Raw genomic sequence first — 13,521 nt, forward strand, 5'->3', positions numbered from 1 at the left:
CAGACAGCTGCTGGCACGCAACATCATATCAATAAACCGTGCCATTCACGGGCAAAGCTCCATAAAAACGTACAAGGGAGTCATTTATGACCACAAATGCAGTTGGTCTGAGTTGCAGAAGTAAAACTCCATCCATTAAAGCTACTTGCATCAGAATAGTTGCTTTCAGTGCTGCTCATTCCTTTTCCTTTCTGCTTCCCGTTGCACGTATTGATGCAGAGGAACCCTGAGCAACCTCTGGACCAGGCAGTAGATCCAGGGTTCCCTGACAGACCAGCATCAATGGGCGCAGCCAACTTGCACCTAAAGAATAGGGTGCACACATTACCCCTATACAACTGCATGGTGTTTTCCAACGATACATTCTAATATATCATCGCTGCTACCTACGGTTCTGTTCTAGCAATGGATAAATACAGACTGTAGTGGCCATCTATGATAGATGCAGTTATATCACCAGGTGTAAAAACAGGTGCCAAGTTTGGCCTGATGCCAAGAAGGGGTTAAAAAGGTGATTTGGGGTATTTCAAATGTATATTGGAGGATATCTGTAGTAATAAGCCAAATCAACTGGACTTGCTGTGTTTTTTTTTAAGGCTTTTTGCCAGTGATCCAACTGGCTTTCTCAATTCTGAACTGAGAAAGCCAGTCAGCCAAGGAAACACAAGTCCAATTGATTTGACTTATTACTACAGATATAACATGACCTGGATGAACGAGAATCTTCACAAATGTATATTAAAGGAGAAATCCAGCTTCTGAACCAAAAGGTAAGAGCCCCACACAACACAGAAACCCCTACTATACCTATCACTGTAATCTGTTCCTTAAAAAAGTATAATAAATACCATTTTATATGCTGAAATCCAGCTGCAAAACAGGGGAGGAGGGACTAAAACACTGATGTTATAAATTGCAACAACTTCTCCACAGCTTACAGACATGTGGAAACTACATAACCCACAATGCATTGCACTGTGATGTTCCTTTTCTTATTTACATCAAGTGTGCAGGGAATTGTGGGATTGGGAGGATGCAGGCTGAAGGCAGGCTGAGGGCAGGCGACTACTGTTACATTTTATTTGAGATCAGCAGGGGAACAGGGGGCGGGGCTTAGGGAACTGTTCCAAACCATATTATTACATTACAAATGAAAAGGCTGCATATTTTTAAATTGATGTATATTGCAAAGTTGCTTGAAATTATGTTTTCTTTTCAATAAGTTGTGTTTGGGGGATAACAAGTGGTGGATAACATGCTAAGTAGAACTCGGCAGATTCCTGTGTGCGCCATAAATTCTGGGGACCCTTTGTTCTAGTTTTGTTTTATACATTTGCAGATGTAAGGACTAACTGTATTGATACAAATATGGTCAATATAGGAGGTCTATATAGGTCTATATATAATATATAAGTGTCTTTTGGGAAGAGCTGCTCAGACATGGGTAAGATACTTTAACTACTGGTTTTGAATTTTCCATTGAAAAAATGTCTATTTCTATTTAGTTACCCTTTAATAACAAACAATGTGCCAATGTACTTGCTGCAGGACGGAGCGTGGCTATAGGTGGGCAAGGGTAGAAATGCACAATCAACAATCACTGTGAGCCTGAAAATTCCTCCGCCATGAATTTCCCCTTAGGTGACACAAATCAAATCCATCACACCCACACATTCATCATTTCTAAGCAATATTAGGGCAGGGAAATTGGAGCTATTACAGCAGCATATTTTATATTTCCTATATACTAAATTAGTTTTCTAAGGGGGGGAAAAAATCCCTGGCTGAAAATCAATGCAAATATTGTTGTATTGTGCGGCGGTGGAGGCGGCAGCAGCTTTTATTAGGACGTAAGCGGTAAGGCTAACCTCTCGCCCGTGCCAAATGTACAATCAATTTGCCTGGCATAGGAAGAATGTTTGAAAGTTTGATGCTACAATATTCTATCCCAAAATCATTCTCTTAGCAGTTTCTGAAAAGCCCTAAGGAAATGAACAACAAATTCATCCTCAGCTCATTCTGTTTAACCCCTGAGGCTGGTTTAGTTACATAGTTACATAGTTACATAGTTACATAGGGTTGAAAAAAGACCTGTGTCCATCAAGTTCAACCCATCCAAGTAAACCCAGCACACCTAACCCACACCTACCAATCTATACTCACATACATAAACTATAAATACAACCACTAGTACTAACTGTAGATATTAGTATCACAATAGCCTTGGATATTCTGATTGATCAAGAACTCATCCAGGCCCCTCTTAAAGGCATTAACAGAATCTGCCATTACCACATCACTAGGAAGGGCATTCCATAACCTCACTGCCCTCACCGTGAAAAACCACCTACGCTGCTTCAAATGGAAGCTCCGTTCCTCTAATCTAAAGGGGTGACCTCTGGTGCGTTGATTGTTTTTATGGGAAAAAAGAACATCCCCCAACTGCCTATAATCCCCTCTAATGTACTTGTACAGAGTAATCATGTCCCCTCGCAAGCGCCTCTTTTCCAGAGAAAACAACCCCAACCTCGACAGTCTAACCTCATAGTTTAAATCTTCCATCCCCTTAACCAGTTTAGTTGCACGTCTCTGCACTCTCTCCAGCTCATTAATATCCTTCTTAAGGACTGGAGCCCAAAACTGCACTGCATACTCAAGGTGAGGCCTTACCAGGGACCTATAAAGGGGCAAAATTATGTTCTCATCCCTTGAGTCAATGCCCTTTTTTATACAAGACAGCACTTTATTTGCTTTAGTAGCCACAGAATGACACTGCCTGGAATTAGACAACTTGTTATCAACAAAAACCCCTAGATCCTTCTCCATTAAGGAAACCCCCAACACACTACCATTCAGTAGATAGTTTGCGTTTATATTATTTCTACCAAAGTGCATAACTTTGCACTTATCAACATTGAACCTCATTTTCCAGTTTGCTGCCCAGTTATCTAATTTTGTCAAATCGCTCTGCAAAGCGGCAGCATCCTGCATGGAACTTATAGTTTTGCACAATTTAGTGTCATCAGCAAAAATAGAAACAATACTGTCTATGCCCACCTCCAGGTCATTAATAAACAAGTTAAACAGCAAAGGCCCAAGGACTGACCCCTGCGGTACTCCACTAACCACACTGGTCCAATTAGAAAATGTTCCATTTACAACCACTCTTTGTACTCTATCCTTCAGCCAGTTCTCTATCCAATTACAAATATTATGTTCTAGGCCAATATTCCTTAATTTGATCATTAACCTTCTGTGAGGTACTGTATCAAACGCTTTAGCAAAGTCCAAGTAGATGACATCAACTGCCATTCCAGCATCAAGGTTCCTACTCACCTCCTCATAAAAGGCAACTAAATTAGTCTGGCAAGATCTGTTACGCATAAAACCATGCTGGCACAAACTAATAGTATTGTGAACTGCAATGTATTCAAGTACCCTATCCCTTATTACCCCTTCCAAAAGTTTTCCTACTACTGATGTCAGACTAACAGGCCTATAGTTTTCAGGCTGAGAACGGGATCCCTTTTTAAATAGGCTACTCAAGGCTACTGGATGGCAGCACCTGATGCCCAGGTTTGCAAGGTTTGCAATTGGTCTTCTTTTTTTATTTATCTTTTTGTTCAGCAGCTCTCCAGTTTGGAATTTCAGCAGCAATCTGGTTGCTAGGCTACAAGTTACCCTAGCAACCAGGCAGTGGTTTTAATGAGGGATTAAAATAAAATAGGAAAGATAAGTAATAAAAAGTAATAGTACCAATAAAATGGTAACCTCACAAAGGAACAGTTTTTTGGTTGCTGGGGTCAGTGACTCCCATCTAAAGCTGAAATGGGTCAAAAGAGGAAAAAAGGTACATATTTCAATATATATATATATATATATATATATATACATATATATACATATATATATATAAACATTTGAAAAGTTGCTAAGAATAGGCCATTCTATAACATATGAAAAGTTAGCTTAAAAGTTATTCACCCTTTTAAGGTGGACCAGGTGACAAATTGGGCATAGCTAGGTGTGAGAAAATATAATTATAAACAACTTTCCAATACACATTTATTACACATTATCAATGCTTTATATATCAGGTTGTTTATATGCTCTGCACTGCTGGTTTTGACTCCTGAAACAAAGTTGCAAGCCAGCAGAGACTAGGAGGAGAGCTGACTCTGGTACACTGTTTAAAGAGTCAAAGAACAAAAAGGGATAAGCAAACACTGCTTTCAGTAGCAATTCCATCACAGAAAATCACAGAAATGTTTTAATAAATGCTCATTCAACTTGATGTAAACGTTAGGGCAAATGAGGGTACAGCTGGGTGACAGACAGAGGCTAAAACACTATAAAGCATAAGGGATCTATTATCATAAAGTAGGGGCTCATTCTACATTCAGTAAGTATTGGCGCATCATCTTCCATCTGCTTTTATAAAACTAAACCCACATTTGAACAGTACTACAACAACATTCCCATTAAAGCATTAATTCAGGACTGGCTAATATCAGTTACACTGGGGGAATGGCATAGACAGTGCTTACATGGGTTTCTGACTTACAACTTTGTAAGATTTGCCATCTATTATCTTTTTTCCTAAAATCCTTTATCCAGAATGCTCTGTGACACAGGAATCCCATTTTAAAGCAAACAATTCTTATTTTTGATTGATTTCCTTTGTCCCTATAATAAAAGAGTAGCTTGTACTTGATGGTAACTAAGCTATATTATGATCCAAATTACAGAAAGATCCCTTATCTGGAAAACCCCAGGCCTGAAGCATTCCAGGTAATAGGTCCCCAACCTGCATTACAGCGTGCATTTTCCCTTTATGGTTTGGCAGTGAGTGCTATGATTGTAACAGTTCTTGGGTATATGTTCCCATAGATATCAGTTTGTATTCCAAGGCAACTTAGTTGTAAGCTTGATTGTTCCTTGGCAGGAGTAAAGGGCAAGCAGGCTAAAAGCAGAGAGAGCTGTGAGCATAATCCTGACATTACTGTAAAACAATACAGAGCCAAGGAAGGCAGCCAGCTTTACTTACATGCATCACGGATTAATCCCGGCTGCGGAGTCCCTGGGAATCTCAGACGGCAGCAAAATAAAAGAGTAGAATTGTACGTGAGTCCTTCTGGCTGGATCAGGAGTGGTTAGAAGATACTGCTATCCATTACATGGGCAGGGAGTACTGGGCAAGATCCAGAAGATTTTCACTCCCGTGCCCCTTCCCTTTGCTGATCTGTGACATTTCCTGCTCGGCCGCCCCCTTCTTCCCTACTCCTGTTATTGTACAAGCGTGTGAGGATGTCTGAGGCAGGCCTCAGAAGTTCCGCAAGTTAAAGGAAAACATATGGAGGATTTCCTGCTGAGCAGTCCCTATTAAGGAATACGTGCCGTTGGGTGTAGAGATAGGCTGCATGGACCCTCTGGGAATCCCAGTTCAGGGCAATGTACTTGCCAAAGTTGTAGGTCTGGACTGGGATTCAAAATAGGACCTGGCATTTCAAGTACACAGAGGCCCAAACAGCCCCCCCAGCCCAATAAATAGTGACTGTCTATGGCATCTTACAGCAGCCGCTTTGACATTTGCCAGAATCAACAGATTCGAATTCAGACCTGGAGAGTGGTATGGGGCAAATGCACAAAAGAACAATTGCATGCTGTGGGATAGTCAGTAACCCCCAGGCAACACTGCGGATTTATCTATTTTTGGGAAGGGGTTGCTAGTGTGGAAGAGAATGACATGTGCATATAACAAGAGCTAAAGCATAATGTATATAATAAGTCAGTGCCAGTAACTGGAAAATGATGTGTATAATAAGTCAAGATGGAGTCATATGCTGTTGTATACAGAAAGGCAGGATAGACTAAGTAACTGTAAAATGTTGTATACTGTAAAACAGTGTTCCCCAACCAGTGGCTCGGGGGCAACATGTTGCTCCCCAACCCCTTGGATGTTGCTCTCAGTGCCCCCAAACCAGGTAGTTATTTTTGAATTCCTGACTTGGGGGCAAGTTTTGGTTGGATAAAAACAAGATTTCCTACCAAATAAAGCCCCCTGTAAGCTGATAGTGTCCATAGAGGCTGCCTAATAGCCAATCACAGCCCTTATTTGGCTCCTCCATGAACTTTTATGGTGCTTGTGTTGCTCTCCAAGTCTTTTTACATTTCACTGTGGCTCACAAGTAAGTAAGAAAGGTTGTGATACCTGCTGTAAAACATAATGGTGTCAGTAACTGTGAAATACTGTGTATGGTAAAACCTCCAGCTTCCAATAGCTGAGAGTTGTAGTTCAATTAGAATAAAGAACTGCAACCTGCAGTTTAATAATTAGATAGTTTGGGGCTATTCTGCCACCCAAGGAGGTAGAGCCCAACTGACTGGGACTTTTCCTGTACCTTCCGTGATCTAGTCTGAAAGGGAAGGTAGGATCATTAGTGGAAAGATCACTCCTGTGTTCCTAAAAGACAGATGTCCTGTTAAATAATATGAGTTCAGGTAAGTTTCCTGCAAACTTGAAAAAAGAAATCTCGACTCACCTTATAGGAGAAACACCCGCACCTGGGTCCTCACCACTGGGGTCCACCCTAAGGACACTTACTGTTGGCAGCCAGTCAATAAATACAAATAAACCTCAGAGAGCAACCCTTCTGGGTAATTCCCATGTTATCAAAGAAAGGAATTGTTTCTTGTTTCAATTTTTGTTATGAAATGGTGTGATGTGGGGTCATGGGACATGAAAAGTTTGTTTCATATCTTCCCAGAATATGACTGTGTAATAAGTTTTATTTGACTAGGCATGTCTAGAAGAACCTCTATTCAGGGGTGTCAAACTCAATCACATAAGGGGGCCGAAATCTCAAACACAGGCTAAGTCGCGGCCCAAATTTTTTATTAAGATATTGTACAGTCAGGCACAGTCAGAGTGCAGTCAGGCGATTGGTTGAGCACAGTCACCAGGGGCCGCATAAAACAACCAGAAGGGATGTATTCGGCCCGCGGGCCTTGTGTTTGATACATGTGCTCTAAGTTAAGCTGGCCATCGGTCGCATGAAACATCGTCAGATCCGCCACACACCATTCAGGGCTGAATCGGCAGGTAAGGAGGTAGAAACAATAGGATTTCTACCTCCTTCTGCCGATTCAGCGATGAAGGGAAATTTTGGTCAGGCTCCTTCTATGGCGCCCGATCAAAATTTTCAAACTGGTCCGATCGGCGAGTCGGCCGATAGCAGCTTCCTGTGATATCGGTCGACTCGCCGACATACCATACACGCACCGAATATCGTACGAAACGAGGTTTCGTACGATATTATCGGTGCGTGTATGGCCACCTTTAATCTCTGGTGCAACCAATGGCCTTCAGAAGTCACAAAATAAGTTGAATGGAGTTGCCCTGTGACATATTACAGTATCACATGATCTCAAAACAAATACTGGTATATGTTGGGACATAAAATTCAACAAATATGTTGGGACATAAAATCTATTTAAAACTTTTGCTTCCTTTTGCCAAGAAACAATCAAGAACGTGGAAAGTAATCTCCCCTGCTCAGTCCGATCATATCCCTCCAGTTGGGCTTGTGTCTGACCCGTACACTGCAGCTGTTTTCTGCTAGGATGAAAGACTGTAAGAGCAACACAAGGCCTGGGGGCATGTCAGCTCTCTGCTATATAATTGCAATACCCCGTGTACCAACGTCTGGCTCCCGCTGCAAGCAAACTGCCTGGTACCTGTGCCAATGGCAAGGGCAAGTGCACCAAGGTGGTGTTCATACATGGTATCCCACATGCAGGTCTAGCCAAAGCAGGTACTGCCTGCAGAAAGCTGCACATATGATCAGAGGGGTCTTTGGTGTGGTGGAGCACAAAAAGTACAAGTCACACCAAAACCTGACTTAAATACACAGACATTACTTTCAACAGTGACAAGGCTGCTGCCAAGCCTTTGGTACCAATGTAAATACCCCCTGGAACCAGCTGCTCACTAACAACCTGGTTACCTCTGCTGTACTGAATACACCCCTATACCAATTTCTTCCTATGAACCAAAGTACCCCTAATATTCTCATATGTTAATGGAAATTAAAACCCTCAAAACAAATGTAAAATTGTTTAACATGCTCTTCTGAGCATTTTTGTAATTTTTATTATTTTTTTCCCCTTTCCAAGATATTATCAGTTTTTACACCACTCATATAATTCATTTGGAATAACAGTTCCACCGGCTGTGACAAAATGAAAACCAAAATAAATAATTAATGTGAATTGCAAAAGTGAGCACTTTTAAATTAGATGGTATAAGTTATTTCTAATAATACAAGTTTTAATTGTGTAACACAAGTGACATCCTTAAGCCTCAGTATATGAGTATAAACTCTTGTGTAGCAGAACTAAATATACAGTATATTGCATTTACAATGAATAAAATATGTACAATAGGAAGCACAGCTGACTGGTTTAAACCTTTGGGGGGGGGGTTGGCAAAGAAAAAATGTGAGTTTTTATTTAAAATTATACAATTCTGTTACAAGTTAAAGGGGTTGTTCACCTTTGAGTTAACTAGTATGATGTAGAGTAATATTCTAAAACAAGGCACAATTTCATTTTTTTCATTATAGACCCTAACATTCAATTGTTGTGAGAGTGAGCCTTGGCTGAGACCAGGGCCGGAACTAGGGGTAGGCAGAAGAGGCAGCTGCCTAGGGCGCAACGATTGGGGGGCGCTAGGCAGGAGCCTCTCCTACCTACCCCTAGTCTGTACTCCATTGCGTCTCGTATTGCAACACCCCCCGCCCCCGTGCGAAAACTGCGCATGCGCGCCAGAATGCACGGGGGGGGGGGGTGGTGCGATGCGCAGGTGCAGGGGCGAGGTGGCCGACCGGGTTGTCTAGGGCACCTGGTCGGCTCGGCCCGCCCCTGGCTGAGACATTCTCTGTTGGGCCCAGTCCATAACTAACTGCTATATTCTTGGATGGGAATTGCCTGAAAACACAGGCGCGTGCAACACCGCTGCAATTCTTACTTCAAAACACTCAGGAGCCTGTGATATTGCATTTGCTTATAGTTTCACATACATCCCATCTAAAGCTCCGGAAGGAGATCATAGACAAGTAGTAGTGGTTAATATCAATTTTAATATAGGAAGAAACAGGGCTATTAAGATGCTACATGTCCCCAGGCCTGGATTTATGGCAAGGGGGGCCTGGGGATGAAATACAGCCTTGCATGTCCCATAATCCTTAAAGGACAATGAAAGGTTAATATAAGGTTAATTCCCAGATCCCTGCTTGCTTCTCTGAGATATGGTGCTGGCAGCCTACAGCAGTGTGAAGCCTACAGTGACATCACTGAAATCTCTCTCCCCTTCCTGTAGGTGCCAGCGGCAGCCTTCCTATTCTCTGAGCATGTGTGTAACTTGATCCTGTCTCCTGTTCTGAGCTACACATGCCCACCAGCCAATCAGAAGCGGATCTGGCAGAGGGGAGGGGGGGGAGGGAATGAAACACATGTGCAGTATGAAGCAAGGAGGGAAAGGAAGGGAGAATACCTGTTTAGAGATGGCTGCCTGTTCTAGAAAATGTGAAGTAAGTGTGACTGAGTAAATATTTGATTAGGTGAGCCAAAAGTGTGGGGTTTTTACTAAACAATAGGAGGACTATTGGGCAGTACGCTTTTTACATTTTGACTTGCATTCTCCTTTAAGCCTGACAATCCTGCTGTAACGTAAACAGGTAAGATCCCTGACAACTGCAGTCTGGATTCTTAGCCACAAAGCACAGCAGTACTGTTGTTTTATGACAGTAGACAGAAGAAGAAGACTTGGCCACATGAAAAGTGAATATACTGTAACTTTCTGTGTTGTATTTAGGATCCATTTGTGAATTATGCCAACATATTTATTTGTTGCCTATGACAATCATAGAGGATAAAAGCAGGTGACACTGGGTGCTGGGATAGAGAAGAAGCAAGGTGTTTTCAATCCAGTACATACCAAGCTGATACGGAAAAACAATATCAGAGTTAAAGTGTCCATTAGCAAAACTTAAGTTCAATATACCCATTTATGTAATGGCATATCATTGCTTGTGTTCTATGTCCACTCCCTTCTTCCTGTGTTACTCCCTAAAGAGGCTTGTGGGAATGTGAATATGGGTCACAGAGGTCACACAAGTATTCATGTTAAGTATTCCTCCATTGCACAAAATAACAGAACCATTAACCGCAGCTTCCTTGTATTTTCTTAGAAGCATGGCAGGATGTGTCCCCCACAATAACTCCTTCTGGAATCTGCTTTTGCCATTTCATATTTTACATAATATTATTATTTGCTAGATTTTCCATTTTTTTACCGTTGTTCCCCACGGAGAGTGGGTAGGGGCATAAGCCTGTCCTCGGCACAGAATAAAAGGAACTCAATGGATAAAAAGGTTTCTATCTGCTTTTAGAGTTTATATTTCTATGTAGACAAACATGGTTTATTTGTTACAAACAGCAGGACAACAATATATACATTACGGATATACTGTATATAAATAATATGTGCTAATCAGTTTCCATGGATCTACATTCCCTGGTTGCGTACTATTGGGGAGTTATGGCTGCAATACAATTAGCCATGTAGGAATGAAAGACTGTAGAAAATCAATTGCAGAATAGCGCCCCCAACAGGAAGAAAAGTAACATTATAGGCAGGGGACAGGTGCAAATATGAATAGGATATTAATGTTATTTTGCTATGACCAGTATTCAGTCATTACTGTAATGTGTGCCCTAAACCAGACATGCTAATTCACACAGGTGTTTTACTAGTCACCCTATTTCTACCCACCCAGTCACCCGCAGTAACAACCCAGTCTTCTGCTCCCTATAACGAGCACCTTACTTAATGTTAATTCCCCCAATAAAAATGACAAAAAATGCACCCAAATATCCTGAGTAACGGGCAGCATTGGGCAGAGCTCCCTGGTCTGTATTTCATTGGCCTGATCTGCCACAAGCTCTGCACCAGTCTTCCCTGTACCTTAACCAGGCTCAGACTGGGACAGAAAATAGGCCCTGGCATATCAAGTACACAGAGGCCCAAACAGCCCCCACCAGCCCAATAAATAGTGACTGACTATGGCATCTTACAGCAGCCCCTCTGGCATTTGCCTGAACCCACAGATTACCAGTCGGGGCCTGGCAATAACTTTCTCTCACCCCACTGCTTTATTATTATTTCACTGTCCTGCCTCCTTTCTGACCTTTCTGACATTCTTTCCCCCTTATGTAATAAAAAGCACTAACTTTCCCCAGGAGCAGTAACCCATAGCAGCCAATACAGTAAATGCTACCTGCTGATTGGTTGCTCTGGGATAGTGCTCCTGTGCAAACTCAGCCCCTTTTATTACATAACCCCCTATATGTCACTGCATAATGGCCACTTAATGGGCACTATTCTTATTTAAAAATGGTGCCATGGCCAATGTGTACATAAAGTGAAATATAGGTATCCAAAAGTCCATTATCCAGAAAGCACCAAATTATGGGAAAGCCATCTCCTATGGAATCCATTTTGACCAAATAATTCAAATAAATAATGATTTCCTTTTTCTCTGTAATAATAAAACAGTACTTTGTACTTGATGGAAACTAAGCTTTATGAATCCATATTGGTGGCGAAACAATCCCATGTGTTTAATTTAAGTTTAACATTTAATTTAACATGTTTTTGGTAGACTTATAGTAAGAGATTCAAGTGACATAAACAAAACCCCAGGTCAGAAGCATTCTAGATGATATATCCCATGCTGTCTCTGCTATGCCTCAATGGCGAGGTGACCAACAAGCTATACCATAAAATGTTTAATTGTTAAATATTAGATATCTTCAGTAACTATATCATGGACTCCAGCCCGAACCCGAAGACTGTCATGGGGGATGCTGGGAGTTGCAGACTGGATATCCCTGAGTTACATTAAAGGAATAGTAACACCAAAATATGAAAGTGTATAAAAGTAATTACAGTATAATTTACTTTTGCCCTGCACTGGTACACCTGGTGTGTTTGCCTTAGAAGGACTACTATAGTTTATATAAACAAATCTGCTGTGTAGCCATGGGGGCAGCCATTCAAAGGAGAAAAGGCACAGGTTACATAGCAGATAACAGATAAACCCCCATTATATTCTACAGATCGTGTCTGTTATCTGCTATGTAACCTGTGCCTTTTCTCCTCTTTTTCAGCTTGAATGGCTGCCCCTGTGGCTACACAGCACGGTATTTATATAAACTATAGTAGAATTTCTGTAGTCAACACACTAATTAATATAATAAATGAAAACACTTTCATTTTTTGGTGTTACTGTTCCTTTAATTGTACCCTCTCAGACTTGTGCCCAGTCCCACAAGGCCTTGGGACCCCAGTCTGTTGCTCCAGGTTTTGCGCTATGCACATGGTTGTGATCCAGGGTTTTAGAAAGTTGCATAAAAAATATTAAAAAAACTAATTTCAAAGATATTTTAAACTTAAAAAAGCAGCAGCTTGTGTCAATCACTATCAGGGTTGGTTTCCAGGACAACTTTCCGGCGGAGGGATTCCGAGAGTTAGGAAAGAGAAACAGCTGGAGAGCCCCGCTTGGAAGTCGCAGCACGGTGCTTCTTGATGAACATGAAAAGCTGCCAGTGTCAGGCAAGTGATGGCTTCCAGCCTAGAAAGGCAGCTCTGCCCATACAGCCCTATGGCAAAGGGGGAAAGCAATTTGTTGCAGGGAAACAGCTTTAAAAAGGGATTACGATTTCAGCTCATTCCCTTCCATCCGACTAGGATTTTGTTTCATTATATAATTTTCACTTATATAATGAGGTTTGGCCTGAGATGGGTTCCAGCAGGCTGGATGTTTGGAATAAGCAGGATGATAACCATCTGTACATTCATTACTGCTGGGTGTAAATGATATACTACATGTATTTCACTTGCAATAAAATATCATTTGTATTTTAGATGCAAATATCAATCTATTATTGGCATTTTCTCTAATGGGAAACATGTGCTCCCCAATACAGCCCCCTAATGCACATGAAGGCACAATGAAATTTGAAGACCAGCAGTAGCCAAAATAAAGCAACCAATTGGGGTTGGAGGGCCCGTTCTGTATAGCCAATAGGCATATCACTTTGGTTTCCTTGTTCTTTAAGGGTAATGACAGACGTAGTGATTCTGGGTGTTTTGGGTGGTCGGCCAACCAATACTAATACCTCCTGCCTGTAGCAATCTAATTACCCACAATGCCACTTTTGGGGTCAGATCATAGTCCAAAAAAGATGGCATACAAATATGAAACAAGCAGGGTGCCAAAAAATATTTGAAGGTCAGTCTCTACACTTCGGGCCTTCCTTCGGACAGACCTAATCTAAACCCATAATAAACAATGTCCTCACAGTATCCCCTGTCTATATGGTTGTCAGGGTCAGCAGCACTCAGCAACCAGAAAGCACACACATTCCAAGGCAAGATTTCAATTATTATTTTCTATT

At 41.5% G+C, this 13,521-nt stretch overlaps 1 protein-coding gene across 11 annotated transcripts in view; it reads right to left on the reverse strand.

Annotated features, from left to right (window-relative positions):
- kiaa1217 (sickle tail protein homolog) overlaps window positions 1-13,521 on the reverse strand; it is a 255,530-nt gene that overhangs the window by 210,157 nt on the left and 31,852 nt on the right. The window contains exon 1 of one of the 11 annotated variants that reach the window (XM_004915438.4): window positions 5,048-5,295. The exons of 9 other annotated variants lie outside the window; for them this stretch is intronic. The gene's annotated coding sequence lies outside the window, so the exon portion shown is untranslated. Of the gene's footprint in view, window positions 1-5,047; window positions 5,296-13,521 lie in introns of those variants that run through there. One more of the 11 variants, XM_012965646.3, reaches the window with a different exon arrangement.

Source organism: Xenopus tropicalis, chromosome 6, assembly GCF_000004195.4.
Source record: "Xenopus tropicalis strain Nigerian chromosome 6, UCB_Xtro_10.0, whole genome shotgun sequence".
NCBI classification, from domain to species: domain Eukaryota; kingdom Metazoa; phylum Chordata; class Amphibia; order Anura; family Pipidae; genus Xenopus; species Xenopus tropicalis.